A 9,441-nucleotide genomic window follows, 5' to 3' on the forward strand; every position below is an offset into this window, starting at 1 on the left:
ACTAATAATTTTAAATATCTCTATTTGAAATGATAAAGGTAAGACAAAGAGTTAGTTTTGACTTTCATAATTGAGTGATTTTGTTGAAAAATATGTTCAATATTTTATTGAGTGATTTTGTTGAAAAATATGTTATGAAGAGTATAAAATTATTGAAATTGCAAAAAGATTGTTGGTCCATAATATTATATTATTTTTCATAAGAAAAAAGCAACAAAGAATGTTATAGTGCCAATAATGATATAAGATGTATAATGTACAAGAGCGGCCTTGTTTATAAAGACAATGTGAGAGTTAAACAACATAGGATTGTGACAAGTGTCATAATCATATGACATGAGAGACAAAGAGATAACTATCTTAAGTGTAACCTAAAAGCTCCCTATGTAAACTTAAAAATCTAGGTGTGAATAGGTCATAAAAGAGAACTAGTTAGGTAAATAACCATGTTCATGCCAAGAAAAGTAACTTATTCTCTACTCTTGGTCAAATTTGCACCACAAAACGAGTTTTACACCTATAGAAATGAACTTGATATATGAATTTGGCCTCTAACTCAAAAAATGGCATGTGTATCTTTTGATGTTTAAAACCTTTTTGTCTCAATGTTTAGACCTATGTTTGAAAATGATATTGATGAATGCCTTTAAGAGCTTGATATGTGGATATATTCTCCTTAGTCAAATCCTTGGGTCTAAATTAATTATTTTAATAATGATTAAAGATACACCAAGTAATCATGCAATATGCCTATTCTTTTGCTCATGATGTTAATACAAGTTAATGAAATTATGCTCTCTATATGATGTCATGATGCTTGGAATATAAGAGAATGATGTTGATTATGGGTTCCTAAAAGTGAATTATTGTTTGTTCTTTCGTACATCACCCTATCATGGAAATCATACATTTCATGCTTAAGTCAACCAGTAATGGCTAATAGAAAGGGGGTTGTCTTGGGCCCATTTTGAATGCAAAGGTTTGATGGTGAAATCCACAAAAAAAATTGAACCAATATCATTTTTACAAGTGCAAATTCTACACAAATAGAGGAATGATTAAACTAAATATTGGATCTAATCCTTATAATGTGGGAAGTTATATTTAGATAGAAATCTAGTTATTTGTCAACTCTTACTAAAAAATGTGCCAATTATACTCTAATCATTGCATTTGGGACAAACTAATCAAATAAAGTCTATTGGGTTCAATAACCACTAATCTTGAATCTTAGAATGTAACTCAACTATCTAGGTTGGGGATGTCTTTAAGATGGAAAAGTTAGGGTTCATCCACAAATTATAGAGGATTAAAGGTCAACTAGTGAAATTGGGTAATCTCCCTTTCACTTTAGGCTTGACTTAAATCAAGTAGGGTATTCCTAAATATATGCACTAATAAGCATTCATATCAAACAAAATGAATAAATAATGTACTTCATAGAAACCATACCCAAATATGAGCTTAATATCAATAATTGTCATTAGACTAAGCTCAACTAGTTGATGTAAAACATCTTTATGCATGATCAATATCTTGCACAAGCATCTACAAGTAAAATAGTAATGTGATCCCTTAAAATATTTTTAGTTATTTTTCCTAAGCATTGGCAAAGCATAAATACACTGAACATGACTCATTAAATCATTTAATAATTAGGTTTTCCTTGGTTCATGAACATGTGTATATAAAACCTAAAACTAGCTCCTATACTAATTGGTGATTAATTTGGTATGATTTTGTTGTGGTTGGAGATTCAAAGCCTTCAAGACTAGTGCATTATTGGGTTGTGGAGTAGCATTCAACCCTCATAAATAAAAAACAATAAACAATAATTGAAATGTGATGCATACAAACAAAATATACTTAGTGATCCTTCTCTGAACTCGTCAATGTTTATTCATAGTAGACAAAAGACAATCACATATAATATAATACTATAAATTAAAGTGATGCAACACTCTTAAAATACTTGATATAATCATACCAATAATTATGGTAAGATAAAGTTTACAAAGAAAAGGGCATGTCACACCTTCATGAATTGAACCACCCTAAAATACTAATGACCATCCAAGAATACATGTAATTGCATACAACTAATGCAATAACTATCTCTGTACAACTTAGAGAGTAGCACCATTAAAATCTTATATATTCTTACATTAGAGTAGCTCAAAAACTCTAACTTGATCAACCCTCAAAATGAATGAAAATGCAACTTTTAAGAACCTCCCATTTGAAGTAGCAAAACCATGCAAAAATTAGCTATAATAATCAACTATTGCACGATTAGTACTTGATAATCAATGTCCAAGAAAAACTATGGACAAATTTCCCAAAAACACAACCCAAATTGTACCTAAGGACAATTAATGAGTTCCACAAGTACAAAAAATGTTGCCTTGAATGCAAGTATGTCATGTAGCTTAAGTTCTCTGACATAGCAAATAAAACATTTTGTGGTCTAATTAAAAAAAATAATCTAATAGTGGTCATGCCATCAAATACAATTGGTGCTTTTCTTATTTCACTAAATACAGGAACGCTAAAACATTATATCACCCACAAAAATCAATCATGTTTGAGTTAAGCTTATCCTTAGCTTGACCAAATTCTATTGCTTTGAATTTAGGTAGTTGGATAATTCAAAGGCCCATTTATGGAATTCCAAGAGCAATTATGGGGGTGGCAAGAAAATGAGTTTGAATTGTACCTCTAAAGTAAAGTTGAAATAAAGCACAATAAGACAATGAATTTTTGCAAAAGAAGAAAACACGGAAAATAAATCAAAAACCAACTAGACTTGGAATTTTAGAGATCCCAACAATATGTGGCACATGAAGGGCAATGACAAACAACAACATTGGTAAAATAACTCATGAAAACCAACAAGAAGTATCTCAAATCAACTACATGCAATGAGAAAAATGAAACCTAAGTGCATTGAGGGAAGGGGACTCACATAAAATGGGCTAAGTCCCTACAAGCTCTATTTAGGGATGTGTTGCACTTGTTAACACAATGAGAATCTAGATCTCTAAGAAAACCAAAAGAGGGGATCAAAACATAAACATGTGATTAGGACAAAAATATACCATCATGAACAGTTTATCTAATTTAACTAAATTTGTTATCTTTCAAGAGATAACATATCCTACTCCTCCTGCATATCATGTAATAGTTGATACATAGTTAATTTCATATTGAGTGGCATTCTATCCTATGTCCCATACACTGACTCAAATGGGCTTCTCCCTATGGCATGCTTGAAGACTATTCAATCAACCCATATGGCGTACTAGTCATCTCAACACTTTTTATTCAAGTCTAATATTCTCCTTTTAATTTTTATTAAGATTTTAAGGAGAAAAGCCCATCCATTGCTTTGAGGATATTAAAGAGGAAAGAGTATCATATCTATACCAAATTTATAAATAATATTTGGCATAACTTGAGATCAAAAACATATCTAACATTATTAGTTAAAAATATCGATAGGTAAACTAAACCTAGTTATTATGTTGCTAACAAATAATTCTACAACCATCATAGATGTTGCATTATGAGTTGAAATTGTATCAATCCACTTAATGAAGTAGTTAGTAGCTACAAAAACCCACTTATATACATTAGTGGATCTTTCTTGTATCTCTTTAATGAAGTTGATTCCCCATTAACAAATGGATCATCTTTATGAAAGGGAAAAGGGGAAGATCACCAACAAACTTTAACTTACTAGCAAACCTCTAACAAGCATCACATTTTCTTATCATTTGAAACACATATTTAAATAGTGCAGACAAACAATACCCTAACTTGAGGATTTTGTGAGCAATATCTTTATCCTTGAAATTTCCTCCACAAACACGATGGTGGCATTCATTCATTACCACATTAAATTGTTGATGACCTAGGAAATTGCATAAAGTCCTATCACTACTATGTGTGACACATATTATATTGTTTTAGTATCCATAAGGTATGACCAAAATTGTTTTACAGCATACACAAGTGCATAAGTATGTAAATTTCCATGATAAAGTACTTCAATTAAATAGCCTATGGGGAATTGATAAAGAAAAACACATATTGCTCATACCCTTCCTAATTGTTTTGAAATATAATGACAACTGTGTGGAAGTGAAAGAGAACATTTAGAAAGACTTTGGAATAATTTAGACTTATTAAAATCGGTGCCTCCTTAATATCTTCCTTGATTTATTTAAATTCTTTAATTGGCTTCACACTCCACACAATTTATTGTCCTTGAGCATTTTCAAAACAATTTCCATAAAAATAGTTTGCCTAAGAAAATTTATTTGCCCCAAAAAAGACTATCTCATTAATTGATTTAGGTTGAGAAGCGAGACTAAAAACCTTGACTCATTCTAGATCTATACCCACCCCATCTTTTTGAGACAATGTGTCCCGATTGTTTCCCTTCCTCAACACCAAATATAGATTTCTTAGTATTTAAGAGAAATTCCATAATCTAAACACTTGTTAGCATTTAACTCTAGGTGTAAATTATGCTCATCTACTTTCTTAGAGAAAGCAATTAGATCATCTTGATATACCACCATGATATTCACCAATAAGACCGATAAAGCCACATCCATTGCCCTTAGGAAAGTTGAACCTATATTTTGTAACTTATAGGGCATCCTTACATATACATAAGTGCCCCAAGGAGTAGTGAAATTTGTGTTAGGTTGATTCAATTCTTTGACTACCACTTGGTTAGATTACACGACAAACTACATAAATGTGTCTCGTAGAAAAGAACCAAATCTCTACCATAACACATGCACAATATATTCAAGATTTAGGAAATTTGGATCAATCTTTGATATTATCACTAATAGAAGATTGTGGCATAGAGTAGACAACATAGAGTTCATTAAGTGGGACATGCAGGAAATTTGTGTACCTTACAACATCAATCTTGATACATCATGAAGAAGATTTGTACTAGAGAAACCCTGAAATTGAAATGCAACATATTGCATTAACTCTTGAAGATTCATCATCAAAATTAATCCAACCTACACATTTCAAAAAACATCGAGTAATGGGATACTTGCAACCGATATAGATCATTATTTAATATTGCTTTTTACATATGAATACCCCTTGCATTCATTATATGTTAATTAGTTAGCTAGGAGGATAGTAGAGTTAGTAAAGTCAAAGAGCTAGCTTGTTCTTTAGCATTATGCATTCCAAGTCAAACCTTGCATGTAATAAGCTTGTGGTGACATGAGAGATAATATTGGCAAGAAAATAAGCATTATATAATCATTATATTAATTAAATGAATAATGATAAAAAATTGTTCATGATAATTCCATTGTTTTAACTCTTGATTCCATGGTTGGACAATCTTTTTCTTGGACCCTCCATCCATGACAACACTAAGTGGTATCAAAGAAAGTTTGTGTCCTTTGTGAGAAAATATATTTTAAAAGATATTTGGGTGAACAAATCACCAACTCAAGGTAGCCTACGAGTGTTTGTTAATAGAGCACCAAATGTGAGGCAGTTGCAACTTTGTAGCCATATGGCCAACCTGGGGTAGTTGCACCATATATGAAGAAAAGGTTTCACCAAGGAGAATTCTTGGTATAACCAATGTTGCTGGAAGGATGGAAGAAATGTTGTACATGATGAAAATAATGAAGATTTGATTAGATGTTGTAGAAGAGGATAATAAAAGAGGTCTAAACCCTAGACATGAAGATGAGAGAGATGATGATGAATTAAGAGTTCAAGCTCCAAACACTAATACATTTGGTCTAGATTTCCAATGGAGGTTTCCGATGGAGAAGGTATATTGTGACCAAATTTGATTTATTTTTTAAAAATGCCCGAATTTGTCGAAATTCCGACGGTAATTTCACATTTGGTTTCGACGGAGAAGGCATCAGTAATGAAATTTGTTTTTTTTTCAAAAAAAGTGCCCACATTCATCGGAATTCTGACGACAACGGGCATTACTTTAAAAAAAAAAAAAAGAGGGCAAGTCATTTGTGCATTGAAATCCTGCGCAGGAGGTAGATTCTTCACCTTAATTTCGGATTTGCATAATGAGGAATTGTTGAATCTTCACCTTAATTCATTCATTGGATCTTTGTATTTAATTTGTAGAGCCAAATCCTATAGCAATTCATCCCATAATGATTTGAGTTGTGTCGTAGTTGGATCAGAAGGATCCCCTTTCAAATAACGGTACCTACCCTAAATCTTCTTAGCTACTTCTTTGACCTATTTAGTGGTCTACATATGCTGCATTACAACTTCTTCCCAGGCTATTTGGTGAAAGATATCTCCTAACTAAATTTTTTGTAAGGGAGATATGCTCCCTATATCCACTTGATTTCTAGTTACTATAATCTAGAGTAATTGAATTGATGCTACTAGTTATAGTTGTTTTTGTGCTAGGAAATTTTTAATGTGTTCCATTGTAGAGGGTTTAAATGTTGATGTTGTAGAGGCAGTAGATCCGATATTTGTCTGGGGAGGTGTAGGAGCTATCACTTATGTTTCTCTTTTTCTTATTCTTCACACAATTGATTAAAGGCATTAGTAGTTGCTTCTATTATATCTGGTTGTACCTATTGGATTATCTCCAGTTTGTTCAATATTAACTTGTCAACCCTCTATTTTTTCTAGAATTTTTTGATCTATATATCTTTGAGCTTCTACAATTAGAGTGGTGTCATATTTGGGGCTATTGTTAGGATGGATATCTCATTTAGATTCTCCTCTTGTTGTGCCTTTATCCTTTGGCTCTTCAAGAAAATAATTATGGGGTCCAATAAATCACCCATGAAATCTTTGAGGGTATACTTGTTTACCATCATGTACTAGATCAATGCTTTCTCTTATGCACGCGCTTGTTTATTAATGGTATGTCCTTGTATTTCTCCATTTTTTAAGAAAAAAATTTAGGGTCATAGAGAGAACTGTATAGCCAAACTTCATCTAATAGGGTGACTTATTGTGTTGTAGTTAATGATTTGGTAGTTTCTTATTTTATGATTTGAATATCCTCCTCACTTTTTGTATCTGATTCTTGTTGTTTGTGTGCTTGTTGTTTCTTCCTTGGATTTTTTTCTACACTTATCTAGCAAGATATTTCATTTTCACAAGTCAACTTATAGTTCTTAATTCAGTTATAGGCTAGTATCTTGTGTGTTGATTGTACCTCTTAGTTTGATAAGGTTTTGGGTGGATTTTAATCTCTAATTTTGAGGGAAAAAGTTTCCCTATAAAGGTAATCTCAAAATTCATTTTGAGGGTCTAAGAATTGATTATTTAAGGTCCAAGTTTAGTAACACTACTTAGTTTGTTTTCTTTCAAAAGACATTTAGCAAGAGGTTGTAGATTGAATACTTGTGCTTTGCTGGTATATTTTGAAGAATTAATGGAAATGAAGTTCATAGTTTGCAACGGTATTGGTAGTCTTTTTTTATTGCTTGGTATTCTTCTATTTCTTTCATTTTATTTAGTCTTGAATTAATATTTACATTTATGAAACATCTTCTTTGTTATAACCAATTTGTGCATCTTTCGTGGTGATTAAGGTTAATAATGAACATGTGAATGAATAGTAGTAGTTGTTCTAGAGCTTTCCTTGGTCTCATTTTCATGTTAGAATTGGCAATTTTGGTATGATAAATTATTTACATACAAGGTTATTTCTAGATTTTGTTGATAATGTGGGTTTAGGTAATACCAATGATTCATTTTCTTGTAGCCTTGTTCTATCTTTTGCAATTTATTTTAACCTTTTAGCTTAGGAAGATTGAGAAATCGACATTTCAACTGTATTGTGACATTTTCCCCTTGAACAAACTGGCCACATGAACACTTTGTTATCTTGTATCATTGTTACCTTGGGAGGTCTGGAATACCTTTAGTTTCTACTATTTTATAAGAGAGATTAAGTGGTGATGCTTAGTCCATTTTGAGTGTGTCAAAAGACCAATCAACAAAATTGGCTCTAGAGGGAGGGAAAGAACAAGTTGGAGCGTATGCCATTGTTCTCTCTTGAAAAGTTCAAGAGGGTTCTAAGATTAACTCCCAACAAAGGAAAACTATTAGAGCTTGGACTCATCACTAGATCCAAAGGAAATAAAGGAAAATGACAACCCCATATTCATCTTCACAATCAACACCCATTGTCCAAACAACATCCCAATTTATCATGGTCCCTTTGGTGAATAAAACCGTAGTTATCTTAGTTGTCCAAACAACATGAACACTTAGTTATCTTGCATCGTTGTGACACAACAAAGAGACCTTGGGAGGTCTTGAATACCTTTAGTTTCTACTTCTTTCATATTAGTTTTCCCAAGCCTAGAAGCCAATTAAGGTAATGATTATAATGACAAAAGTTCAAAATTTGTCTTACAAAGTCCTAAGATGGGACTCAAGTGATGACAAGATTAGGACTATGATATATAGCCACAAACTGATAACTCAAGCAAGGTATGGCTTCCTAGGAAATGATAAATTCTAAAGGTAAGCTAACTTAACTCAAGGGACTAAGATGGTATCCTACCATGAAAGATGATAGTTCTAAGCAAAAGACTACCTAGTGATATCAAAGTTGATGCGAGATAGTAAGGACAACAAGGAAATTTATTTTGAACTTTGACAAGATTGAATCTTTGGGTGGAAGTTTGAATGGATTGATAGTGAAAAGGCATGGTGATGCAGAGAATCTAATAAACTCAACCAACTAGGGAGATATTTCTCCCAGATCACCTATTCAATTAGGTGGCAACCCTTCACTGACTCACAAGACCCCTCACAAGGCCATAGGTTACTCAAAAGGATTCAATACCCCAAAACACACCCATACTCACCAACCCTCACCCAACCATTGAATCACACTCAAATAGGAGAAATAAACATGTCCAAGTCACAATCCAACTCTCCAACATTCAATCACCACCAACACCCTCAACCCTTATTCACACAAATCCTCCTTCAACTGGGTCTTCTAATCCCCCCTAACACTCAACTCACAAAATGTATTAGATATCTAAAAAATAGAGTACTTTCAGACACTCTTACAAGGATCACTCAACATATACCACCATGGGTCTTTACCCTCCCAACCACCCAAAGGTCAAAGGAAGATTCACTGGTGCAACACTCACTTTTTGTGATAGTCTCAAGCACTTAGGACAGTCACTCCTTTCATGGACATTCTTCTTCACAACACTCTCTAACATTAATTATGATGATAGTTTACCTCCTTAAACCTTCCACCAACACCAAACTCAATACCAAACTCATTCCCAATCTCTCTAATGGACTAACTCAACTCACTATCAAATTGTGACAGTCAATGCAAGGTTTAGGACACTCATACACCCTCATGGATTGATGGGCTTTTTTGGTCACCAAACACTTGGATTATGTTTA

This window comes from Cryptomeria japonica, chromosome 8, assembly GCF_030272615.1.
Source record: "Cryptomeria japonica chromosome 8, Sugi_1.0, whole genome shotgun sequence".
Classification (NCBI taxonomy): Eukaryota; Viridiplantae; Streptophyta; class Pinopsida; order Cupressales; family Cupressaceae; genus Cryptomeria; species Cryptomeria japonica.